A 26712-nucleotide genomic window follows, 5' to 3' on the forward strand; every position below is an offset into this window, starting at 1 on the left:
ACAGGCAGAGGCATGATGGGACTTGTAGTTCAGCAACAGTTGAGGGGGGGCCCTGGTGTAGAATCTGGTGCAGATCTGCATAGAAACCAATCGGCTTCCACTGGTATCATTGCTAAAACTTAACTGAAGCAGCTGATTGGCTCGTGGAAAATCTCCCCCATGTCTCTCAAGTCGCATCAAAGTAGCGCAGGAACCTTTTTTTAAAAGTCACAGCGACTTTCAAGTTGCATAGATTTGAATGGCCTCTATTGAAATCTAAAGGCTGCGACTTTATGGGCTCTATTTACTAAAACTGGAAGAGTTCAGATCTGCGTAGGAACTAATCCGCTTCCGGGTTTTATTGAAAAAAAGCTGAGATCAGAAGCTGATTGGTGGTTTCTATGCAGAGCCGCACCAGGTTGTGCGCTCTCCAGTTTTAGTAAATCCAACCCCCGGTATGCGTCCAAAAATCGCATCGACGAGTCGCACAAGTGTGAATGAAGTCCTAAAACCGGAGCGTGCAAAACCTGGGGCAGCTGTGCAATGGGGGACAATCGGCTTGTTCAGAAGCTGATTGGTTTCTATGCAGAGCTGCACCGGATTGGGCGCTCTCCAGTTTTAGTAAATCAACTATTATATATATAAAAAAATCGCAAACCTACTTCTAGTTATACCAATAGCCTGTGCCTTAAAGTAATTTCCAGCCTCAACTCATCCAATGGGCGCTCAACCTGCGGCCCTCCAACTGTTGTGGAACTACAAGTCCCATGAGGCATTGCAAGGCTGGCCGTTACAAGCCTGACTCCCAAAGGCAGAGGCATGATGGGACTTCCTAAAATGCCCCCCACCCCTTTTTTTCCCCAATACCTATGCCGGCTCACCTGTGACAAGAAAGTGTATACTTACCTGTTCTCGGCCCACTCCGATCACATGATCCCTTTTGTCTAGTAGCGGCAGCGGAGAGGAGAGCTGCTCCAGTCGCATGATCCTCTTTGGCAGCGGAGAGGAGAGCTGCTCCAGTCACATGATCCCCTTTGGCAGGGGAGAGGAGAGCTGCTCCAGTCACACGATCCCCTTTGTCTGGCAGGAGAGGAGAGCTGCTCCAGTTGCATGATCCTCTTTGTTGGGAAGAGGAGAGCTGCCCCAGTCACATGATCCTCTTTGGCAGGGGAGAGGAGAGCTGCCCCAGTCACATGATCCCCTTAGTCTGGCAGGGGAGAGGAGAGCTGCTCCAGTCACATGATCCCCTTTGGCAGGGGAGAGGAGAGCTGCTCCAGTCACATGATCCCTTTGTCTGGCAGAGGAGAGCTGCTCCAGTCACATGATCCTCTTTGGTGGCTGCAGGGAAGAGAAGAGCTGCTCTGGTCACATGATCTACTTTTTTTTTTTCAAGCCGAAGCAGGGGAAGAGAGTGCCTGACGTCACCCATAGGTGTTGGCGCTCCCTGGAGCTGGCTGAGAATGGAGACGTGTGACCGCAGTGGTTCTTCTCTCCCCTGCAGCCGCCAAAGGGGGATCATGTGACTGTAGCGTCTCTCCTCCCCCTGCTGCTGGCTTAATAAGGGGTTTGTGTGACCGGAGCAGCTCTTCTCTCCCCTGCTGCTGGCTGACAAAGGGGGTCATGTGACCGCAATGGCTCTTCTCTCCCCTGCAGCTGCCAAAGGGGATCATGTGACTGGAGCAGCTCTCCTGTCAATGGCTGACAAAGGGGATCATGTGACTGGAGCAGCTCTCCTCGCTGGCTAACCAAGGGGATCATGTGACTGGAGCAGCTCTTGTCTCCCCTGCAGCTGCCGCTTGCTGAAAAGATGTACATCTTTCTTGCACAGGTGTTGGGAGGGGGGAGGGGGCGTTTTTTTAAAGACTAATTAGGCCAAAGGCTGGATTTCTACTTTTATTTGACACCCTGCGGCTCTAACGGCAGAGGAGTGCGAAGAGCTGCATCCAGCCGCAGGTAATGACAGGCCGTGGATAGCTGCAGCCGCCGTCAGCCCGGCGTTTGTGTGTGCGCTCTTCCCTCCTCTGCCATTCCAGCCGCAAGGGGGGGCAGGGCGCCAATCACCAATCAGAATGTAGCTGAGGTGTGACTGAAATGTATCGGAGGATTTGTATCAATTCATGCAGAAGGATTGGACTTTATTGGATCCCTTTTTATTGTTTAACCCGAGATACAATGTATCCTTTGTGATCTCCCCTGTCAGTGGCAAATGGTTTATCGCATCTCCGTAAACTGATACATTCTGCTGGAGAGTTTGTGGTTTAAAAAAAAAAAAAGTACTTTCTGGCTGAATCGCCAGATGGAAAACGGTATTGGACCCCCCCATACACACTAAAATAATATATATTACCGTATATACTCGAGAATAAGCCAAGTTTTTCAGCAATTTTATTTGGTGCTTATACTCGAGTCACGTTTTTGCGCCTGATCTCCAGGTACCCGGCCGGTCGTAGGTCCCCTGGGCCCGGAAATTGGCACACATCTAGCCCCATTTCTCTTTTACAAGTGTGCAAAGTTTGACTCTAGTGATTTTGGGGACTTTGTACCAGCCGGTCGTAGATCCCCTGGACCCGGAACTTGGCACACTTGTAGCCCCATTTCTCCTCTACAAGTGTGCAAAGTTTGTTGTCCGGGGGATCTACGGCCGGGGAGCACAGTCTTTTCAAACCCTGGCATGCCTTCCATAGACTCCCATGTTAAACGTCAGTCGAGTCTTGGTTACAGTCGAGTCTTGGTTACAGTCGAGTCTTGGTTACAGTCGAGTCTTGGTTACAGTCGAGTCTTGGTTACAGTCGAGTCTTGGTTACAGTCGAGTCTTGGTTACAGTCGAGTCTTGGTTACAGTCGAGTCTTGGTTACAGTCGAGTCTTGGTTACAGTCGAGTCTTGGTTACAGTCGAGTCTTGGTTACAGTCGAGTCTTGGTTACAGTCGAGTCTTGGTTACAGTCGAGTCTTGGTTACAGTCGAGTCTTGGTTACAGTGAGGCATCCAAATGGACACCCTTTTTTTTTAACTTATTTTTTTGTGGTATAGGTGCCTCAGCTTATACTCAAGTATATACGGTAATTTTATAAATCTTCCTCCTTTGTTTTTCCTTTGGTGATCCAGCCAGCACGTCTTGTTTTTTTTTTTTTTAAAAAAGCACAAGCTCTCCAGCCGGATTTATCAGTTTACACTCAGGGGGTCTCAAACTGGCGGCCCTCCAGCTGTTGTGAAACTACAAGTCCCATAAGGCACTGCAGCTGTTGTGAAACTACAATTCCCATGAGGCGCTGCAGCTGTTGTGAAGCTACAAGTCCCATGAGGCGCTGCAAGGCTGACGGTTCCAAGCCTGACTCCCCACAGGCTGAGGCAATGATGGGACTTGTAGTTTTTCGCAATACAGCTGGAGGGCCGCCAGCTTGAGCCCCCCCCCCCCCTGGTTTACAGGAATGAGACAAACCGTTTACCACTGACCGGGGTGCTTACAATGATCAGTTTTTATTTATTGATGTAATGGCCTTCATCTCAAACGATAAAGAAAAATGTTTGCTCTGTGACTGATGTATAAAGTGTGAGCTGGAGTTTGGCTTCAGTGTGGTGTATTCCAATCTGCTACCCCTCCCCCCCCCCCTCAGGGTTCTCCAAACCCTCCAGCTGTTGCAGAACTACACTTCCCATGAGGCATTGTTAAACGCTGACATTCACAGACACGACTACGAATGATGGGAATTGTAGTTCCTGAACTGAAGGGCCGTAGTTTTGAGTCCTAGATCAGGGGGTCTCAAACTGGCAGCCCTCCAGCTGCTGCAGAACTACAAGTCCCATGAGGCATTGCAAGGCTTGACGGTTACAAGCATGACTCCCACAGGCAGAGGCATGATGGGACTTGTAGTTTTTTCCCAACAGCTGGAGGGCCGCCAGTTTGAGACCCCCTGATCTAGATTAACAATGCTGCTGTCCAAAGGTGCCTCCTGTGCTCCTTCATCCTAAGTGCAGGGGGGGGGGGGGAGTGCTTTAATACAGGAGGTGTGTTAGTGGCCAGAACTCCAGGTGATAACAGAGGGGGGGGGGGGAAACTAATGCAGCCACCGCATTTAATGATGAGCTGAAATATGTGACACTTGTTTGGGTTTAATGAAAGTATAACTAAAGGCAAAACTTTTTTTTTTTTTTTTTATCTGTGTCCCCGTTGGGGAGAGTCACCCTCTCTTTGTCCTGTTGTCACCGAAATTTGAAAGGCAACAACCCAAAAAGTTGTGATTTTTCTTTTAGAACAGGAGAAATCTTCCAATGGGTGACACCTAGTTGACGGATTCCCTCACTTTTTATTTGGTAGGGATTTCCTCACTTCCTATTTTGGTTATGGGACAGGAAGTGAAGGGAAATCTCCCCAATGGGGACTCTAGTGGAGGGATTCCCTCTCTCTTTTTTTGGAGGGATTTCCTCACTTCCTGTTTTGATTATGGGACAGGAAGCGAAGGGAAATCTCCCCAATGGGGACACACGGTCCCCTTATTAAGCCAGCAGCAGGGGAGGAGAGACGCTACAGTCACATGATTCCCTTTGGTGGCTGCAGGCTGCCTTCTTATCTGTTTGGTAAAGCTGAGCTCCGGGGGGCAATTGCAAAACTAACTTCAGAATTTATTCGGCTTGTCTGAGCTTTCAGAAAATGGGACAGAGCTATGAAATGACACTCTGCGGCGCTCAGTAACAGATAACTGGTTGGGGGAGGGACACCTCCTCCTTACACAGGAATAGAGCTGAGGCTGTCAATCTGAATTTGCCCAGATGTCTTTTAAATCGTTCATTGTGAACGGGGGCTAAGTGCTCTGGACTGAGACAAGTACACACCATAGAGGGGTATGCTTTGTTCATCTTTCATGTCTGAGGTTTACAACCACTTTAAATGCTCGTTTTTGTTGCTTAGAGCAGTGTTTCTCAACTCCAGTTCTCAAGTACCCCCCCCAACAGGTCATGTCTTCAGGTTTTCCCGCAGATGAAACGGCTGTGGTAATTACTAAGGCAGTGAAAACTGATCAAATCGCCTGTGCAAAATAATGAAAAGCCTGAAAACATTACCTGTTTTGGGGGGGTTCTTAAGGACTGGAGTTGTGAAACGTTGGCCTAGGGCAGGGATATGCAATTAACAGACCTCCAGCTGTTTCAAAACTACAAGTCCCATCATGCCCCTGCCTCTGGGTGTCATGCTTGTGGCGGTCAGTCTTGCTATGCCTCATGGGACTTGTAGTTCTGCAACAGCTGGAGGTCCGCTAATTGCATATCCCTTGCCGGGAGCGTGGATTCTCAACTCACGCCTCAAGTACCCCCCAACAGGCCATGTTTTGGGAATTTCTACTGGATAAAATAGCTGTCCAAAATACCAAGCCTTAGAATCTGATTTAAAACACCTGTGCAAGATTAAGGAGAACCTGTTCACATGGTCTATTGGGGTTACTTGAGGACATGGTAGAGTACCAGCAACAAATCTATATACCTCACTATTCTATATACCCCACCACCTGGTGGGTGGTTGCACTTGTGATGTAATTGGTTAAAATACGGGACCGACAGTCCTGCGTTGTGAGGAAATGAGGGCCCGCCCACTACCAGGACTACTGGAGAGGAGCGGTGAGCACTGGCTGTGGTGGTGGGGGGGAGTGTGAGGGATAAGGTAGGTAGAAGTTCCCCTGCAAGGGTAGGTGGGGTTTTTTGTTTTTTTTATTGAGTTCCCCGGTGTTCAGCTTTCATCCATCTGGTCAGCACGGCATCCAGCATTTCTATCACCCGCAATGTCATGAAGGTCTCAATTCTGTAAATGTGCCTAGAAATAACTCTACTCCTCCCACCCCCCCCCCCCCCCCATGTCAGCCGGTTGGATCAACCCTTTGCATTCCTCCCTGGGTTGGCCTACAACTTTACAAACCTTTTGAATCCTGTTACGATTTGCAAAAATTTGGGTAAAATTTTCTCCTGTATCTAAGAGGTGTCTGTAGCCCATAGCAGTCAGGGGTTGGTGCCTAAATCTGCCACCCATGTTATCAGGTTGGATCAACCCTTTGCATTCCTCCCCTGGGTTGGCCTACGAATCGTTTGGATCCTGTTACGATTTGTAAAATTTTCTCCTATATCTATGATGTGTCTGTACCCCATAGCCATCGGGAACAGTGCCTAAATCTACCACCCACGTCAGCAGGTTGGATCAACCCCTTGCATTCCTCCCTGGGTTGGCCTACAACTTTACAAACCTTTTGAATCGGGTCACGATTTGCAAAAATTTGGGTAAAATTTTCTCCTGTATCTAAGAGGTGTCTGTAGCCCATAGCAGTCAGGGTCGGTGCCTAAATCTACCACCCATGTTAGCAGGTTGGATCACCCCTTTGCATGCCTCCCCCTGGGCTGGCTTACAACAGGGATATGCAATTAGCAGACCTCCAGCTGTTGCAAAACTACAAGTCCCATCATGCCTCTGCCTGTGGGTGTCATGCTTGTGGCTGTCAGAGTCTTGCAATGCCTCATGGGACTTGTAGTTCTGGAACAGATGGAGGTCCGCTAATTGCACATCCCTGGCCTACAACTCCAATTTTGGATCCTGTTACAATTTGCAAAAAATTGGGGTAAAATTTTCTCCCGTATCTATGACGTGTCTGTACCCCATAGCCATCGGGAACAGTGCCTAAATCTACCACCCACGTCAGCAGGTTGGATCAACCCTTTGCATTCCTCCCCTGGGTTGGCCTACGAATCATTTGGATCCTGTTACGATTTGCAAAATTTGGGTAAAATTTTCTCCTGTAACAGGATCCAAATTTTGCAAATCGTAACAGGATCCAAATGATTCGTAGGCCAACCCAGGGGAGGAATGCAAAGGGTTGATCCAACCTGCTGATGTAGGTGGTAGATTTAGGCACTGTTCCCGATGGATATGGGGTACAGACACGTCCTAGATACAGGAGAAAATTTTACCCAAATTTTGCAAATCGTATCTATGACGTGTCTGTACCCCATAGCCATCGGGAACCGTGCCTAAATCTGCCAAAGTGGATTTTTAGCTAATTGCCAAAGGGTTATCCATAAACGCCTCTGATGAACAAAGAAGTGCGTGGCTTGTATTTGAAGTATTTATTAGCTCAGCGGCCTTGGAGAGAATGTCCGACTCCAGGACGGGTTATTCCAGCACTAGATGAATGTAGCTCTATAATTGGACCTTTTTGAGAGAACACTGCGCCCTCGATAGAGAGAGGGAGAGAGCACCTTTTTAAAGTATTGCATTATTTTGTTTTAGTTTACTTTTGTTTGAGGAAATAAATGCTTTTAAGTGTAATGATATACAAGGATTGGTCTGTGTTTGTTGTAAGCTGATGGGTGTGGGCGAGCGATGTGCGGTCACGTGATGCACATTCCATTGCTGGCTCATCAGGTCTACGAGTTCATCGTTCTAAAAACCTCCATTTTGCCATTATCCAGACTAGAGGGAGCAAAGATGAGTTTTTTTTTTTTTTTTTAGCAATTGCTGAAGTCCTTCTGAAAGTGCTGCTTAAAACTACTTGGGCGGAGAATAGGTTAACCACTCAAGACCCAGACCTTTAGGCAGCTAAAGGACCCGGACAGTTTTTGCGATTTGGCACTGCGTCGCTTTAACTGACAGTTGCGCGGTCGTGTGACGTGGCTCCCAAACAAAATTGGCGTCCTTTTTTCCCCACAAATAGAGCTTTCTTTTGGTGGTATTTGATCACCTCTGCGGTTTTTATTTTTTGCGCTATGAACAAAAATAGAGCGACAATTTTGAAAAAAAATGCAATATTTTTAACTTTTTGCTGTAATAAATATCCCCCAAAAATATATTAAAAAAAACTTTTTTTTTTCATCAGTTTAGGCCGATACGTATTCTTCTACCTATTTTTGGTTAAAAAAATCGCAATAAGCGTTTATCTATTGGTTTGCGCAAAATTTATAGCGTTTACAAAATAGGGGATAGTTTTATTGCATTTTTATTTATTTTTTTTACTTTTTTTTTTTCGTGACTGCGACATTATGGCGGACACATCGGACAATTTTGACACATTTTTGGGACCATTGTCATTTATAGAGCGATCAGTGCTATAAAAATGAACTGATTACTGTGTAAATGTGACTGGCAGAGAAGGGGGTTAACCCCTAGGGGGCGAGGAAGGTGTTAAGTGCGTCCTAGGGAGTGATTCTAACTGTTGGGGGGCGGGGATATGAGTGACACGTCACTGCTCCTGACAGAGAGAGCAGGCGATCGGTGTCCTGTCACTAGGCAGAACAGGGAGATGGCAAAAACGAGAAAAGAAAGAAAAAGGCGCACCAGCCTAGTGTGTTACCGTTGACAATTTAATAGAATAATAAAAAAAAAAAAAAAAATACTCACAGGGAAAGCAACATAACAGGCTTATCGACAACGCTGTAGTAGATACCCCTCGAACCACACTCCAAATGGGGAGGATAAAGGTGTGTCACTGCCGGCTGACGCGTTTCGAGGTTACAAAGACCTCTTCATCAGAGCCCTGCTGGGCTCTGATGATGAGGTCTTTGTAACCTCGAAACGCGTCAGCCGGCAGTGACACACCTTTATCCTCCCCATTTGGAGTGTGGTTCGAGGGCGGAAAATTTAAACTGACGTATATTTTACGTCGATTTGCCTGTCCGTGACATTCTGCCAACGTATATATTCGTGACCCGATCCTTTGACCACTTAAGGACCGCCTCCTGCACATTTACGTCGGCAGAATGGCGCGGCTGGGCACATGCACGTACAGGTACGTCCTGTGCTAGTACCCAGCTGCGGGTCGCGGGCGCACGCCCCGGACCCGATCGCCGCTGGAGTCCCGCGATCGGTCCCCGGAGCTGAAGAACGGGGAGAGCCGTGTGTAAACACACCTTCCCCGTGCTTCACTGTGGCGGCGGCAGCGGCATCGATCGTGTGATCCCTTTTATAGGGATACACAATCGATGACGTCACACCTACAGCCACACCCCCCTACAGTTGTAAACACACATGAGGTCACACATAACCCCATCAGCACCCCCTAGTGGTTAACTCCCTAACTGCAATTGTCATTTTCACAGTAATCGGTGCATTTTAAATGCATTTTTTGCTGTGAAAATGACAATGGTCCCAAAAATGTGTCAAAATTGTCCGCCATAATGTCGCAGTCACGAAAAAAATCGCTGATCGCCGCCATTAGTAGTAAAAAAAAAAAAAAAAATGCAATAAAACTACCCCCTATTTTGTAAACGCTATAAATTTTGCGCAAACCAACCGATAAACGCTTATTGCGATTTTTTTTTATTTTTTTTTTTTTTTTTTTACCAAAAATAGGTAGAAGAATACGTATCGGCCTAAACTGAGGAAAAACATTTTTTTTATATATATATTTTTGGGGGATATTTATTATAGCAAAAAGTTAAAAATATTGAATTTTTTTCAAAATTGTCGCTCCTATTTTTGTTTTTAATAGCGCAAAAAATAAAAACCGCAGAGGTGATCAAATACCACCAAAAGAAAGCTCTATTTGTGGGGAAACAAAGTCGCACGACCGCGCAATTGTCAGTTAAAGCGCCGCAGTGCCGAATCGCAAAAAGTGGCCCGGTCTTTAAGCTGCACAATGGTCCGGAGCTTAATCGGTTAATAGAAGTCAATGCAGGCCGCTCCCCAAGCAGCACAGCAACCTTTTACCAAGTCGGAGCGACTTGAGTCACTCCTATTGGAACGGTTCCGTTGTACCGAATGGAACGCAACTTTTCAGGCGGACAGGTCACCCCCCTGTGTGAAGCGGCACCAAATGTCCTTGTCGCCGCCGACATCAGCCTACCAGATTCTCCCTTTCATCTGTTCAGATCACACCAGAAACATGAGAAGCACAGCGATTGGTTGCTGCAAGCGACACTTAAGGCTCCTTCATACCAAGTGCAGTGACCTGCGTTTAATCCGCAAAATATTCAAAGCAGGGCGACTGCTAAAGGAACAGAACACACCCATCTATGTGCCCCGCCCTCATCACTGTGCTGCAGGGCATTGAGGGGGGAAAAAAGGAGTCTTCTGCATTGTTCCTGCAATTCACCGCAGCCTAACCAAAGTCACCCACCTGTGTGGGCATGTGAAGCCCGGTTCCTTTTTCTTCCTGGTTTTCGGGGAGAGGTGCATGCTGGGCGATTTTTTATTTATTTTTATTTTAGGCACAGTAATGCCCAGAGACTCCTGGGAAATGAGTGTCATCATCTCCCAGGAGGCAATGGGGGTCTTAGGACAGGAAGTTGAACCACCTAGGACCAGGAACTAGGCAAATTACGAAATCTGCCTGGTAACAGCCAGATAGAAGTGAGGGAAAGAAAATAAATTTTTCTTTTTTTTTTCTTTACATTAACCACTTCCCGACCGCCGCATGTACATGTACGTCCACAGAATGGCACGTACAGGCGTAAGAGAGCCGGCGATCCATGAGACTAACAGCGCGTTATCCCCCAGAATCTGATGAGTGTTGGGGGGTGAAGATGAAGCACTTGCAGGTTACAGTGAAAAGGCTCAACTTCCAAACTGGTTTACACCTCAAGAATCCCCTTCTTTACTTCACCCCCACCTCTTTTCTCCCCTCTGTCCTGTCCTCTCCTTTCTGTCTTCTCCTCCCTCTGTCCTCTCCCCTCCTGTCCTCTCTTCTCCCTCTGTCCTCTTCTTCTCCCTCTGTCCTCTTCTTCTCCCTCTCTTCTCCCTCTGTCCTCTTCTTCTCCCTCTCTTCTCCCTCTGTCCTCCTTCTTCTCCCTCTCTTCTCCCTCTGTCCTCCTTCTCCCTCTCTTCTCCCTCTGTCCTCCTTCTTCTCCCTCTCTTCTCCCTCTGTCCTCTTCTTCTCCCTCTCTTCTCCCTCTGTCCTCCTTCTTCTCCCTCTCTTCTCCCTCTGTCCTCCTTCTTCTCCCTCTCTTCTCCCTCTGTCCTCCTTCTCCCTCTCTTCTCCCTCTGTCCTCCTTCTTCTCCCTCTCTTCTCCCTCTGTCTTCTCCCCTCTGTCTTCTTCTCTTCTCCCTGTGTCCTCTCCCCTCCTGTCCTCTTCTTCTCCCCTCTGTCCTCTCCCCTCTGTCTTCTTCTCCCTCTCTTCTCCCTCTGTCCTCTCCCCTCCTGTCCTCTTCTTCTCCCTCTCTCCTCTCCCCTCCTGTCCTCTTCTTCTCCCTCTGTCCTCTCCCTTCTGTCTTCTTCTCCCTCTTTTCTCCCTCTGTCCTCTCCCCTCCTGTCCTCTTCTTCTCCCTCTCTTCTCCCTCTGTCCTCTTCTTCTCCCTCTGTCCTCTTCTTCTTCCTCTCTTCTCCCTCTGTCCTCTTCTTCTTCCTCTCTTCTCCCTCTGTCCCTTTCTTCTCCCTCTCTTATCCCCTCTGTCCTCTCCCCTCCTGTCTTCTTCTTCTCCCTCTCTTATCCCCTCTGTCCTCTCCTGTCTTCTTCTTCTTCTTCTTCTTCTTCTTCTTCTTCTTCTCCCTCTCTCCTACCTCTGCCCTCTCTTCTCCCTCTCTTCTCCCTCTGTCCTCTTCTTCTCCCTCTCTCCTACCTCTGCCCTCTCTTCTCCCTCTGTCCTCTGTCCTCTGTCCTCTTCTTCTCCCTCTCTTCTCCCGCTGTCCTCTTCTTCTCCCTCTGTCCTCTTCTTCTCCCTCTGTCCTCTTCTTCTCCCTCTCTTCTCCCTCTGTCCTCTCCCCTCCTGTCCTCTTCTTCTCCCTCTATTCTCCCTCTGTCCTCTTCTTCTCCCTCTGTCCTCTTCTTCTCCCTCTATTCTCCCTCTGTCCTCTTCTTCTCCCTCTGTCCTCTTCTTCTCCCTCTGTCCTCTTCTTCTCCCTCTGTCCTCTTCTTCTCCCTCTGTCCTCTTCTTCTCCCTCTGTCCTCTTCTTCTCCCTCTGTCCTCTTCTTCTCCCTCTGTCCTCTTCTTCTCCCTCTGTCCTCTTCTTCTCCCTCTGTCCTCTTCTTCTCCCTCTGTCCTCTTCTTCTCCCTCTGTCCTCTTCTTCTCCCTCTGTCCTCTTCTTCTCCCTCTCTTCTCCCTCTGTCCTCTCCCCTCCTGTCCTCTTCTTCTCCCTCTATTCTCCCTCTGTCCTCTTCTTCTCCCTCTGTCCTCTTCTTCTCCCTCTATTCTCCCTCTGTCCTCTTCTTCTCCCTCTGTCCTTTTCTTCTCCCTCTCTTATCCCCTCCTGTCCTCTTCTTCTCCCTCTGTCCTCTCCACTCCTGTCCTGTCCTTCTCCCTCTCTTCTCCCTCTGTCCTCTTCTTCTCCCTCTCTCCCACCTCTGTCCTTCTCTTCTCCCTCTGTCCTCTTCTCCCTCTCTCCCACCTCTGCCCTCTCCCCTCCTGTCCTTCTCCCTCTCTTCTCCCTCTGTCCTCTTCTTCTCCCTCTCTCCCACCTCTGTCCTTCTCTTCTCCCTCTGTCCTCTTCTTCTCCCTCTCTTCTACCTCTGTCCTCTCCCCTCCTGTCCTTCTCCCTCTCTTCTCCCTCTGTCCTCTTCTTCTCCCTCTCTTCTCCCTCTGTCCTCTTCTTCTCCCTCTCTTCTCCCTCTGTCCTCTTCTTCTCCCTCTCTTCTCCCTCTGTCCTCTCCCCTCTGTCCTCTCCCTCTCCCTCTCTTCTACCTCTGTCCTCTCCCCTCTGTCCTCTTCTACCGCTGCCCTCTCTTCTACCGCTGCCCATCTCTTCTTCCTCTCCTCTGTCCTCTCTTCTCCCTTTTTTGTCCTCTCTTCTCCCTTTTTTTTGCTCTCTCTCTCTCTCTCTCTCTCTCTCTCTCTTCTCCCTTTTTTTTGCTCTCTCTGTCCTCTCTTCTCCCTCTCTCTTCTCCCTCTGTCCTCTCTTCTCCCTCTGTCCTCTCTTCTCCCTCGCTCTTCTCCCTCTGTCCTCTCTTCTCCCTCGCTCTTCTCCCTTTTTTGCCCTCTCTTCTCCCTCTGCCCTCTCTTCAGCCTCTCTCTCCCTCCCTCTCTCTCTCCTCACTGTGTCTCTGTCCTCCTCTCCTCTCCCCAGGCACAACACTGAACAGCTCAGGAATTCCTCTGCGCTCAGTCCAGCCATTCATCACAGAAAACCTAATTATATTCTATCTCCCTCATTATTAGCTTTTCCATTTGACTCCAGTATTGTGCGATTGTTGTATTGTTCGGTGTTTGCTGACCCATCGTGTACCTTGATGATTAGAAGAAGATTTAGTCAGCTGAGATGTTGTGCGTTGTCGGGACGCACGTGTCTCCTGTGGGGGATGGGGCTCCCTCCATCATAAGTCTTCTCTTTAGATATGCATTGCTTTGGGTGCTCCTCTAGTTGAGGGGCCACACTATGCGTGGCGGTGCCACTTCACATGTATTTGTAGGTTTTTGTTTTTTGGGTTATTTTTTATTTGTATAGAACTGCCACATTCCAGGTTACATGACCATGTTTGTTGTTTATAATGATATACAGGAAGTTCTGCATGCCTGCTTCTCATTATTAAAGTGACCCTAATCCAGGGTTCGACAAATCCCGGGCGCCATGGCGACTAGAAATAGGGTCCTGGCGACTTGGCTTGGAAGGGGGGGCACCATCTGGTGGTGAGCCGTTGGTATTACAAGTTATTACCACCAGATGTGTAAGATGGCGCCATCTGGTGGTGGCCGTTGGTATTACAAGTTAAGCATTACAAGTTAAACAGCAATTCTAATGTAATTTTTCACTATTTTCACTGCCATCTTCTTCCCTCTAATTAGAACCCCCAAACATTATATATATTTTTTATCCTAACACCCTAGAGAATAAAATGGCGATCGTTGCAATACTTTCTGTCATGCCGCATTTGCGCTGCGGTCTTGCAAGCGCACTTTTTTGGGGAAAAAATTACACTTTTTTTAATTAAAAAATAAGACAACAGTAAAATTATCCCCATTTTTTTTTTAATATCATGAAAGATAATGTTACGCCGAGTAAATTGATACCCAACATGTCACGCTTCAAAATTACGTCCGCTCGTGGAATGGCGTCAAACTTTTACCCTTTAAAATCTCCATAGGCGACGTTTAAAAAACTCTACAGGTTGTATGTTTTGAGTTACAGAGGAGGTCTAGGGCTAGAATTATTGCTCTCGCTCTACCAATCGCGGCGATACCTTACATGTGTGGTTTGAACACCGTTTACATATGCGGTCGCTGCTCACGTATGTGTTCGCTTCTGCGCGCGAGCTCGTCGGGACAGGGCGCGTTTTCTGGCTCCTAACTTTTTTAGCTGGCTCCTAGATTCCAAGCAAATTTGTCAACCCCTGCCCTAATCCACGCAAGGCCCGTGGGCTGAATCTTGCCCGCCAGGCCTTGTCATGTGGCCCCCGCAGCCGGAACGTGGTAAACGCCATTCCACCACCTCCGGCGCTCACCCTCCGCTCCCTGCCGTCACATGTAAACAAAGAGTCCTTCTGTGTTTACAAGGGACGGCTTTGCTCTGAGCGGCTCCCGGATCCAACAGATCCCTGTATGCATTCATGGTGGGGACCAATAATCTGAGAGAGGGAGTGATCTCCCCACAAGGCAAGGCAGAGCCTCCTACACAGGGAGGTACTACAGATGGGCCCGGTAGGAGAGAGATCCGAGTAACCATGGGGGGGTGATTGGGGTTGCACACTGTGCCGAGTGCACCCCTAAACCCTGCACTCTGTACACACCACACCCCTGCACTCTGTACGCAACGTGCTCCTGCACCATGCACACTGTACGCAGCATGCTCATGCACTCTGTACGCAGCGTGCTCCTGCACCATGCACTCTGTACGCAGCAGGCACCTGCACTCTACACTCTGTACGCAGCATGTTCCTAAACTGTGCACACAGCGTGCTCCTGAACCCTGCACTATGTACGCTGGATGTTCCTAAACTCTGCACTGTGTACGCAGCGTGCTCCAGAGCCCTGCACTCTCTACGCAGCATGCTCCTGGAATGTGTACGCAGCATGCTCCTGCGCCATGCACTTTGTACGCAGCATGCTCCTGCTCCATACACATTGTACGCGGCGTGCTTCTGAGCCCTGCACTCTGTACGCAGCGTGCTCCTGCACTGTGTACGCAGCGTGCTCCTGCGCCCTGCACTGTGTACGCAGTGTGCTCCTGCACCATGCACTATGTACGTAGCGTTGCTCCTGAACCCTGCACTGTGTACGCAGCGTGCTCCTGCACCATGCACTCTGTACGCAGCAGGCACCTGCACTCTACACTCTGTACGCAGCGTGTTCCTAAACTGTGCACTCAGCGTGCTCCTGAACTCTGCACTCAGCGTGCTCCCGAGCCCTGCACTCTGTACACAGCGTGCGTCTGAACCCTGCACTCGGTATGCTTCTGAGTCCTGCACTGTGTACGCAGCGTGCTCCTGCACTGAAAAATATACTTTTTTTTTTTATTAAAGGGCTCAGAGGGCCCCATGTGGCAAACCCCCTTCTTTTTTTATTTTTTTTTATTTTATAAATGTTTATTTTTTTATTTTTGTTTATATATTTTTTTTAATTAAAGGGCCCAGGGCCCTGGATGGCAACCCCCCCCTTTTTTTGTAATTTATTTTTATAAAAAAAATGATCAAAGGGCCCAGAGGTCCCCAGGGCCCCAGATGGCAACCCCCGTTTTTAAAAATAAATAAATATATATATATATTTTTTTAATTTTTTTTTTTTTTTTTATTAAAGGGCCCAGAGGTCCCCCGAATGGCAGCCCCCTTTTTTTTATAAAAATATATATTTTTTTTTTATATTTTTTTTTCTTTTTTTTTTCTTTTTATTCTTTTATTTATTTATATTGTTTTTTTTATTAAAGGGCCCAGAGGTCCCCAGGATGGCTACCCCCCTTTTTTTTTATATATATTTTTCTTTATTTCTTCTTTTTTTTGTAAAGGGCCCCCCCGCCCCATAATTCCTGATGGTGGCCCTGCCTATATTCTTTTTGGTAATCGCTGTCCCTCATTCCCGTCTCAGAAAGTTGGGAGGTGCGCGCTGCTCTCTGTACATTACAAATCCCATAGTCCATCAAGCCACGCCGGGTGACCCCCGGAGAACAAAGGTAGCCACCATCTTTATCGGGAAGTCAGATTACAGCGGCAATAAAAGGGGCGGGTCGCATAGAAGGGACTTTTCTGAGATAAGAAGAATACATAATACTAAAGAGAATCTTTTGTTCTTTTTTTGAACCCGGGTTTAGTGCCCCCTTCAGGTGATAGACGGCGTTGGTCGGCATTGTATGCGCTCGGGCAGACGCTGGTGAAAGTTTAGTGTGTCTGCTAATGACTTCACAGGCTCCTGAGAAATGTCTCGGCCCCGCATGATATGAACTGCGGCTACAAGTCATCCTTCCACTTAACCCCTTCAGTACCGGCCATGTTCACCCCCACCCCCCCCCCCTTCCTGCCCAGGCCGATTTTCAGCTTTCAGCGCTGTCGCATTTTGAATGACAATTGCGCCGTCATGTCACGCTGTACCCAAAAAAGTTTTTTTTTTTCTTTGTTTCTGTTATAAAAAAAATTCAAATAAGTAATTTTTCTCCTTCACTGATGGGCGCTGACGAGGAGGCACTAATAGGTGGCACTGACGGGCAGGGCCGGTGCTACCACTAGGCAGCCGCCTAGGGCGCCCAGACACTGGAGTTCCTACTCTCTTCTCTTCTCTGTGTCCCGACTCCCGAATGAATGGAAGCAAGCAAACATTCATTGATGGGCGCTGGTAAGGCTGCATTTGATGGGCGCTGGTGAGGCTGCATTTAAAGGGCGCTGGTGAGGCTGCATTTGATGGGCGCTGGTGAGGCTGCATTTGATGGGCGCTGGTGAGGCTGCATTTGATGGGCGCTGGTGAGGCTGCATTTGATGGGCGCTGGTGAGGCTGCATTTGATGGGCGCTGGTGAGGCTGCATTTGATGGGCGCTGGTGAGGCTGCATTTGATGGGCGCTGGTGAGGCTGCATTTGATGGGCGCTGGTGAGGCTGCATTTGATGGGCGCTGGTGAGGCTGCATTTGATGGGCGCTGGTGAGGCTGCATTTGATGGGCGCTGGTGAGGCTGCATTGATGGTCGCTGGTGAGGCTGCATTGATGGTCGCTGGTGAGGCTGCATTGATGGTCGCTGGTGAGGCTGCATTGATGGGCGCTCATAGACTGCATTGATGGTCGCTGGTGAGGCTGCATTTGGACGCTTCATTAAAAAGGTGGGGTATACATGGGCAGGCAAAGGGGGGTGGAGCCAGGGGGACGGCAAAATTAGGTTTGGTCTAAGGTGTCAAAACTCCTTGCACCAACCCTGCGGAAGGGCACTGATGAGGCTGCACTCATGGGCTGTGTCAAGGAGGCACGAATAGGTGGCACTGAAGAGATACATACATACATACACACACACACACACACACATATACTTAAATACATACATACCTTTTTTTTTTTTTGTTTAATTTATTGTTTTATTTAAAATAATAATTCAAATTATATTATTCCCCCTTTTTTTATTTTTTTTATTTTTCATATTTCATATTTATTTTCTCTGCTACAATTATTATAAATCCTTTATTAATAATCCTTATTTTAAAAATAAGATTAATAATAATATAATAAGGATTTATAATAATTGTAGCAGAAAAATAAATATAAAAAAAAAATAAAAAAAAGGGGAACAATATCATTTTAATAATTAAAAAAAAAAAACTATTTTTTTTTAATATATAAAAGGATGTTGATTGTTGTTTTGAGTTGTGCCTGAAGTGGTTAATTTCCCAAAAAAAACCAGTGGCCCAGATTCAGGTAGATCGGAGCAATATTTGCGTGGACAAAGAGCAAAGATTTTTCTCTGCGCCCACGCAAATATTTCGATTTGCCCGCGATTCACGGAGCAGTAGCTCCGTAAATTGCGCGCTATGCTAATTAGCCCTGCGTAAGGGCGCCTAATGTAAATGATCCCGCCGGGGGCGGGAATCATTTAAATTAGGCGCGCTCCCGCGCCGAGCGAACAGCGCATGCTCGGTCGGGAAACTTCCCCGACGTGCATTGCGGCAAATGACGTCGCAAGGACGTCATTTGCTTCTAAGTGAACGTGAATGGCGTCCAGCGCCATTCACGAATCACTTACGTAAACGACGTGAAATTTAAATTTCACGAGCGGGAAGCGCAGCTATACTTTAGCATTGGCTGCCCCTGCTATAGCAGGAGCAACCTTGCGCTAAAGTTGCCGTACGGAAACTCCGTACCTTGCGTACGCAGGGCCCGCGCAACTTTTGTGAATCGGTGGTAGTATGCAATTTGCATACTATACGCCGATCACAATGGCCGCGCCCCCTAGCGGCCAACGCAAGAATGCAGCCTGGGATATGAAGGCATAAGGAGGCTTATGTTTGTCAGATCTTAGGCTGCAGTCCGCGTAGCGATGTTCCTGAATCAGGAGCACTCGTTACACCGGAGCAAGTAAGCACTTGCGCCGCGCAACCGCTTCTTGAATCTGGGCCAGTGAGTGTAAACAAACCATTATATATATATATATATATATATATATATATATATATCTTTTTTTTTTATTTATTTTTTATTTTTTTAAATCACTGCCATTTGAGTTGTATGATAAAAAAAATTATGCACTGGTGACAGGATATAATAAAAAAAAAAAAATGTTTTTTTTTTTCTTTTTTTGGAAATTAACCACTTAATGGTTTGTTTACACTCACCTCTCCCCATTCTTCAGCTCCTGTGACCGATCGCGGGACACCGGCGGCGATCGGGTCCGCGGGCGCGGTAACGGAGCTTCGGGAAACCGGGGTCGCGAGCGTGCGCGTCCCCCATGGCTGGGCACTCAAAGGGCAACATACCTGTATGGCTTAGATCCCGATTGTACTCCCTAGCGTGCAGACGTGTGCAACTGCAGCTCCTGTCAGCCTGACTCAGGGCTGTATCTCTCTCCCGTTCACCTGGTCGGCTCTCCTTGCCCCCCCCCCCCCCCCCGAGACCCTTCCCCCAGTGGCATCCATCCATCCAGAGTCCCTTCCTCGGAGCTCCGTGGGATCCAGGACCAGCGGCTCCCCTCCTCAGCACCCGCGTCCCCCTCCAGCGGCACATCCGAGCCCCCCACCCGGATCCGAGGCCGTCACCTGCCGCTGAGCACCCCCCTCCGTGGGACCAGGATCCGCGGCCCCCTCGTTAGCGCCAGGGCCAGCTCACACAGCTCCGCTCTCCGCTCGCCCCCCTAGCAGCCGCCGCCTTCCAGGCGTCCACGGGCGCACCCCCCCCCCCGCCAGCGGGGAGAGCCACAGGAAAGACCGCGGCTGCGGCCCAGCCCTCGCCAGCCGCATCGTCTCTCTCCATCTACAGGTTCCCAGAACAGACAGGTGCTCTCCCAGTTCCAGGAACACCCGGGGGCGGGTAATCCACGCCCACAAGCCGCATCTCGGCCACTGGAGCTTAGGAAAGGCCGCGGCTCGGGCCTAGCTCCGGTCCCGGCGGCCATCTTGGTACACCCAGCCTAAGCCAGCCAGCCTAGGAAGGCTCAGCACATACAGGCACTGAAGCAACCTTCACAGGGACCAACTGACAACCCTCTACTGGATGAGTACCGCAGGGACACAGCCCGGTAAGTAAGGTACTATTGGCACCCCTTTCTTGACCATCCTTCTTTCACCCCCCCCCCCCCCCCCTTTTTCACCTTTCTTCCCTAGCTCACCCATCAAATCACAGCCAACACCTGCCAGGTAAGTCCATCCAGGGTACCATTTAGCAGTTGATTCAGGGTTCTCCGATCGCCTCTGGGGTCAGGAAGGAATTTTTTCCCTTGCTACAGCAATTGGCCAGCTTGGCTAGGGTTTTTTGCCTTCCTCTGAATCAACTGAGGGGGGCGGTTTAGGCCGGGCCATCATCCTTGCAGCAACATCGCAGACCAACATCATCGTCACTGAGCGAATACCAACCGAACCTCCGGGAACATCTGCTCCCCTGATCATCATCTTCATCATCGCTGGATCTACAGGATCACTGCACCATCACATCACCATCAAACAATCTCCCACCATGCTCATCATCAAGTACGCAGCAGACACCCTCCGCAGCCTAAGGAATTTGGCCTCAACGCTACCAACCTCCACGCAAAGAACACTACGGAAAGAGCAACTACTAAGAATCTACCGTCAACCAAGCCTAAAAAACGAGAAGACACCGCCTCAATTACAACACTTAAACTGCGCCTTGATCAACACAAGATCGGCAGTCAAGCACAGACAGGAAATCCACGACTTTATCGTCCAACATAACACAGATTGCCTCTTCATCACAGAGAGTTGGCTAACACCCGACTGTAATCCCATCCTAGCGGATTTAGTGCCCGAGAACTATCACATCCTAACGGAGCACAGAACAGGACAAAGAGGAGGAGGCCTAGCAGTGATCTACAAATCCCACCTCGCTCTCACCAAACCAACGCTACAGAACTCATTGCCCTTTATGGAAACACTCACCCTGCAACTTCAAACAACACCCGAGGAAACCGTCCACATACTACTATGCTACAGACCACTCGGACCAAAGACGCATCTCCTCACACCCTTCACCGAATTCTTCTCGGCGTACACCCTGAAAACCAAAAACCTGCTGTTACTTGGGGATTTCAATCTCTGGGCTAACTCAACTCAGGATCCCAACGCCACCTCCTGCATCGACCAACTCGAAGAACTTGGTCTGCAGCAACTGATAAAGACGTCAACACATGCGTCAGGTCACATTTTAGACCTCATCTTCAAACAAAACATGAATATTAACACTCTGGACAACAGACCTTTACCTTGGACGGACCACCACGCCATCAAATTTATATTAACCATCGACACCATCCTTCAAAAACCCAGGCTCCCAACAACAATACACTGGACAAGATCGCAGAAGAAACTACACTCTGAGCTCTTCAAAACCACACTAGCGACCAAAATAGAAGTACCAAATCTGAACCACTCAACGGATCAAACACTCAACGCCTTAAACAAAGCATTACTGCAAACAGCCGACACAGTCGCTCCAAAACGCAGAGCTCTCAGCCGGAAAAACAACTCGGGCTGGTTTAACGACACTCTGACTCTACTGAAACAGGATCGCAGAAGAGCTGAAGGAGCCTGGAGGAGGAACCCATCAAAAGAAAACCTCACAAAGTACAAAACCCTCACCAAGAACTACCACAAAGCGATCTTTAAAGCCAAAAAAGAACCATCTCAAAAGCCCTAAACCGTCCACGGGAACTTTTTAAACTAGTCGCTAAAACTATGAACCCCTCCTGCTTGGAGCCCCCTGCAAGTGAGACACAGGAATTCTGTAATGAATTATCTGACTTTTTTATCGACAAAATCGAAAAGATTCGGACAACAGTACAACAGAAAAAACCATCAACCCCACTCAGATACAGCAAGAAGAAGCAATCAACATAAATAGTCCACGATCGACGAATTTCGAGCTGGTCCCAATTACCATCGATACCACAAAAAACATAATCGGAAGCCTTCGAGACAACACATCACCAAACAACATCATCCCTACAAAACTCTTGAAAGAATGCACGGATATCCTGGCACCCATCATAACGCACATCATAAACCAATCGTTCAGGGAAGGGAATGTTCCGAGCACCCTCAAGCAAGGCATAATAAAACCCCTCCTAAAGAAGCCCAACCTCGATCCCAAAGACCCAAACCATCGCAGACCGGTAACAAGCCTGAACACCATCTCCAAGATCATGGAGAAAGCAGTAGTACAACAGCTTCAGTCCCACCTGGACGACCACAAACTCCTAGATCCTCTACAATCAGGTTTTTTCGCCCAGGCCACGGCACAGAAACGGCTCTCCTCAAGATATGGGACGACGCTCTCGAAGCAGCAGATGACGGAGAATCCTGTCTCCTAGTGCTGCTGGACCTTAGTGCAGCCTTCGACACGGTAGATCACAACATATTGCTCAGGCGACTCAAAGAAGTAGCAGGAGTCTCTGACGCGGCCCTACCGTGGTTCGCATCTTTCCTAGAAAATCGCACTCAGACCGTGAAACTTGGAGGTTTTACATCAGAAACACGGACCATTACATGCGGAGTCCCGCAAGGATCACCACTCTCACCTGCACTCTTCAACATCTACATCCGCCCGCTCCTCAAAATCATCAGCAAACAGGACCTGCGCTACCACTCCTATGCGGACGACACACAGCTTTACCTTCGAATCACCAACAAAAAAGACCAATTTCATGAACTAGGAAAGTGCCTTACACTGATCGACAATTGGATGACGGAAAGCTCCCTCAAACTCAACGGATCCAAAACAGAACTACTCACCCTTCACGCAAATAGGAAATCCATTTCCAGGACCACATGAACACCACCCACCATCCTCGGACAAACTATTGCGCCAAGCAATAAAGTCAAAAGTCTCGGAGTCATCTTTGCCGCAGACATGACGATGGATGCACAAATAGGATCAGTCATCAGCGGTTCTCATCATCTGCTCCGCATGCTACGTAGACTCATCCCCTTCATCCCGGAAGAGGACACGGCAGTAGTGGTTGGAACAATCATCAACTCACGACTCGACTACGCAAATTCACTCTACTTAGGACTACCGAAATACCAGATTTCACGTCTACAAGTCGTCCAAAACACGGCAGCCAGACTGGTAACGGGTAAAAAGCCATGGGAACCAATCTCCCCGGCCTTGAGGTCCCTCCACTGGCTGCCCGTACAGGACCGGGTGACATTCAAGACTCTCTGCCTCACCCACAAATGTACACAGGGTAAAGCTCCTCAATATTTAAGTGAGAAAATAAAACCCTACGTCACCCAGCGCGTGCTCCGATCAACCAACCAAAACCTTCTCCAAATTCCCAAATCTCGCTACAAATCTAAGGGAGAACGTAGATTTTCAGTCCAAGGACCACGGCTCTGGAATGCTCTACCCACGACCATCCGCTTGGAGGAAAACCATCGGGTTTTTAGGAAAAAACTGAAGACCCACCTCTTCTGAAAGACCTGTACAACTCTGGAAGCCAGCGCCTTGAGGCGATTAAGTTCGCATTTGTTTGCGCTATATAAGTTTCTCACTCACGTGCCTGTGCCCAGCCATGCCATTCTGCCCACGTATATACCGGCGTTAGGGGCGGTTCTTAAGTGGTTATGAAAAATCTTATTTAATTTATTTTAATATTATTACATTGTGTTTTTAAAAAAGAAAAAAAAATTTGATCACTTTTATTTCTGTCACAAGGAATGTAATCCTCCCTTGTGACAGAAATAGGTGGTGACAGGTCCTCTTTATGGAAGGATCTAAAAGACCCCAAATCCCTCCTTTATACTTCAAAGTATTCAGATCGGTGAAAAAACGGCGATTCTGAATACTGTACTTTATTTATTTATTTAAATCCGGCGCCATTGGCAGCTGAGTAAACGGGAAGTGACGTCGTGACGTCGCTTCCGTGGAAACGGGCTTCGTGCCAGTCCCTCTCTACGCACCGGAAGTGGCGCATCGTGGATCGGGGTCTCCCGGTGCAACTGGAGGCCCGGTCAGATCGGCGGAGTCCCGCTATAAGTTTCTGATTGCCGCCATTACTACTTAAAAAAAATGATATAATTAAATAAATATATCCCATCGTTTGTAACGCGATAACTTTTGCACAAACCAATCAATATACTCTTCTTTTTTTTTTCTTTTTCTTTTTTTTACAAAAGACATGGAGCAGAATACATATTGGCCTAAATTTATGAAGAAGTTTTATTTCTTCATTTTTTATTTTTATTTTTTGGATGTTTTATAACAGAAAGTAAAAAATACAGTATTCACCCCCCCCTTGGCATTTTTCGTGTTTTGTTGCCTCACAACCTGGAATTATCACGGATTGTTTGAGGATTTGCATCATTTCCTTTACAGAACACGCCCACAACCTTTGATTTTTTTTTTTTTTTATTTATTGTGAAGCAAACAACAAATAGGACAAACTAACAGAAAAAGTCAATGTGCATAAGTATTCACCCCCCCTAAGGTCAATACTTTGTAGAGCCACCTTTTGCGGCTATGACAGCTCCAAGTCACTTTGGATAAGTCTCTATGATCTTCCCACATCTTACCACTGGAATTTTCACCCATTTCTCCGACTTGCAACAACTGCTCCAGCTCCTTGGGGTTTTGGGGATTCCTCCGGGGAAGGGTTCTTCCCTGGGAAGGGTTTTGGGGTTCTTCCGGGGAAGGGGTTTTGGGGTTCTTCCGGGGAAGGGTTTTGGGTTTCTTCCAGGGAAGGGTTTTGGGTTTCTTCCGGGGAAGGGTTTTGGGTTTCTTCCGGGGAAGGGTTTTGGGTTCTTCCGGGGAAGGGTTTTGGGGTTCTTCCGGGGAAGGGTTTTGGGTTTCTTCCGGGGAAGGGTTTTGGGTTTCTTCCGGGGAAGGGTTTTGGGGTTCTTCCGGGGAAGGGTTTTGGGGTTCTTCCGGGGAAGGGTTTTGGGGTACTTCTGGGGAAGGGTTTTGGGGATTCCTCCGGGGAAGGGTTTTGGGTTCTTCCGGGGAAGGGTTTTGGCTTCTTCAGGGGAAGGGTTTTGGGGATTCCTCCGGGGAAGGGTTTTGGGTTTCTTCCGGGGAAGGGTTTTGGGGTTCCTCCGGGGAAGGGTTTTGGGGTTCCTCCGGGGAAGGGTTTTGGGTTCTTCCGGGGAAGGGTTTTGGGGTTCTTCCGGGGCAGGGTTTTGGGTTCTTCCGGGGAAGGGTTTTGGGGTTCTTCCGGGCAGGGTTTTGGGGTTTCTTCCGGGGAAGGGTTTTGGGGTTTCTTCCGGGGAAGGGTTTTGGGGTTTCTTCCGGGGAAGGGTTTTGGGGTTCTTCCGGTGAGGGGTTTTGGGGTTCTTCCGGTGAGGGGTTTTTGGGGTTGCTCCGGGGCAGGGTTTTGGGTTTCTTCCGGTGAGGGGTTTTGGGGTTGCTCCGGTGAGGGGTTTTGGGGGTTGCTCCGGGGCAGGGTTTTGGGTTTCTTCCGGTGAGGGGTTTTGGGGTTGCTCCGGTGAGGGGTTTTGGGGTTGCTCCGGGGCAGGGTTTTGGGGTTGCTCCGGTGAGGGGTTTTGGGGTTCTTCCGGGGCAGGGTTTTGGGGGTTCTTCTGGGGCAGGGTTTTGGGGGTTCTTCCGGGGAAGGGTTTTGGGGTTCTTCCGGGGAAGGGTTTTGGGGTTCTTCCGGGGAAGGGTTTTGGGGTTCTTCCGGGGAAGGGTTTTGAGGTGCTCGAGGGGCACAGCGATCAGTCCACACATTTAGCAACTTTGGTGATGACAGCTGTCAGATGCAGCTCAGCATTGAATGGAGGGGAATGCGCCCCCTACATGCAGAACAGGTATTGCAGATGATACTTGAACAGTCAGACCAACCGACAGACAGACAGACGCATGGAACTATTTGTAGTAAAAATGAATTCAGTGACAGTCAGCAGACACGGCCTTGGAATGCACAGCAACACAATTTCTCTACAATATTTTTTCTTATCAGAAAATTGATTTTTTACTTTAAATCTATATTACAGCCTTCAATCCAGTGCCAGACCGGGGGGGGGTCTAATACGATCGTTCCCCGCTGTAAGGAGCCCAGTGCCTGACCTGATGGGGCGAGTCTGCAGGAGTGAGTGTTCCAGACTACAGAAAGGGAAACCCTCTTATGGGACGCTGAGCCTCCATGATCGAAAGAACTGAAATCCAATGAATAAAAAGGGGCGGGGCAAGGGTCACGCTGGGGAGGAAAGGGCTAGACAATGGTGATGGACGTCCTCCGGTCAGGAAATGAGCTGGGCTCAGACTTGCTGCAGATTCTAATGCACATTGTGAGAAGCTCAGTGTGCAGAGGAAGCCATTTCAATTATATTTATTTGTAATATTCAAAGTAAACTCCCCCCCCCCCCATATCCATCCATGTCTCCGTGCTTTATTTTGTTGAGAAATCACTTTGAACACCACCACCACCTAGCATTTCTGGCCATGGCCATCTTGAGTAAGGGCAGACGATTTATCTAACATTTACTTCCTGGAATTCATCTGCCCTTAGCTCAGGCATGCTGGTGCGCCGTCAGAATCAGAGACCCATCAGACTAGGTAACGGAAGTAACGTTCCACCGGCGTTCCACCGCTACCAGGTTTGCTAATCTAACAGAACACCTGCAGTCAGAAGAAGAAGGCAGCGGACATCTTACTACACCCAGCTACGTCTTGAATTTCAGAGTACAGTGGAACCTCGGATTACGAGCCTAATTCGTTCCAGGAGAATGCTTGTAATCCAAAGCACTCGTATATCAAAGCGAGTTTCCCCATTGAAGTCAATGGAAACTCAGATAATTCGTTCCACAGTGACTTCTATTGTATGCAGTTACCCCATGTGGCCAGAGGTTGGGGGGGGGGGCAGAAACAGTTTGGATACACTCGAGAAACTGTGTGTTTCCGAGCGGCTCCGAGGGTCAGCGGCGCACCCGTACCGCTGGCCAAATGCGGTACTGCACACCACAGAGGCTTGAATCCTGCTCGCAAACAGAGTCAGGATTTATTTTTTTAAAATAACGGCTCATATTGCGAAATGCTCGTAAACCGCGTTACTCACAATCTGAGGTATTACTGTCATTTTAGCAATAAAGTGACTGTATATAAATATATATAGTATGTTGACATCTGTGATGCTGTTTGCATGTTTAATTTTGAAAGCCTAATAGGTTTAGTGCTGAGCAGTGCAGGGTGTACCAACATGGCCTCCGCCACCTTCCTACTGTGGGGTGTACCAACATGGCCTCCGCCACCTTCCTACTGCTGGGTGTACCAAC

The sequence above is a fragment of the Rana temporaria genome, chromosome 8, assembly GCF_905171775.1.
Source record: "Rana temporaria chromosome 8, aRanTem1.1, whole genome shotgun sequence".
NCBI classification, from domain to species: Eukaryota; Metazoa; Chordata; class Amphibia; order Anura; family Ranidae; genus Rana; species Rana temporaria.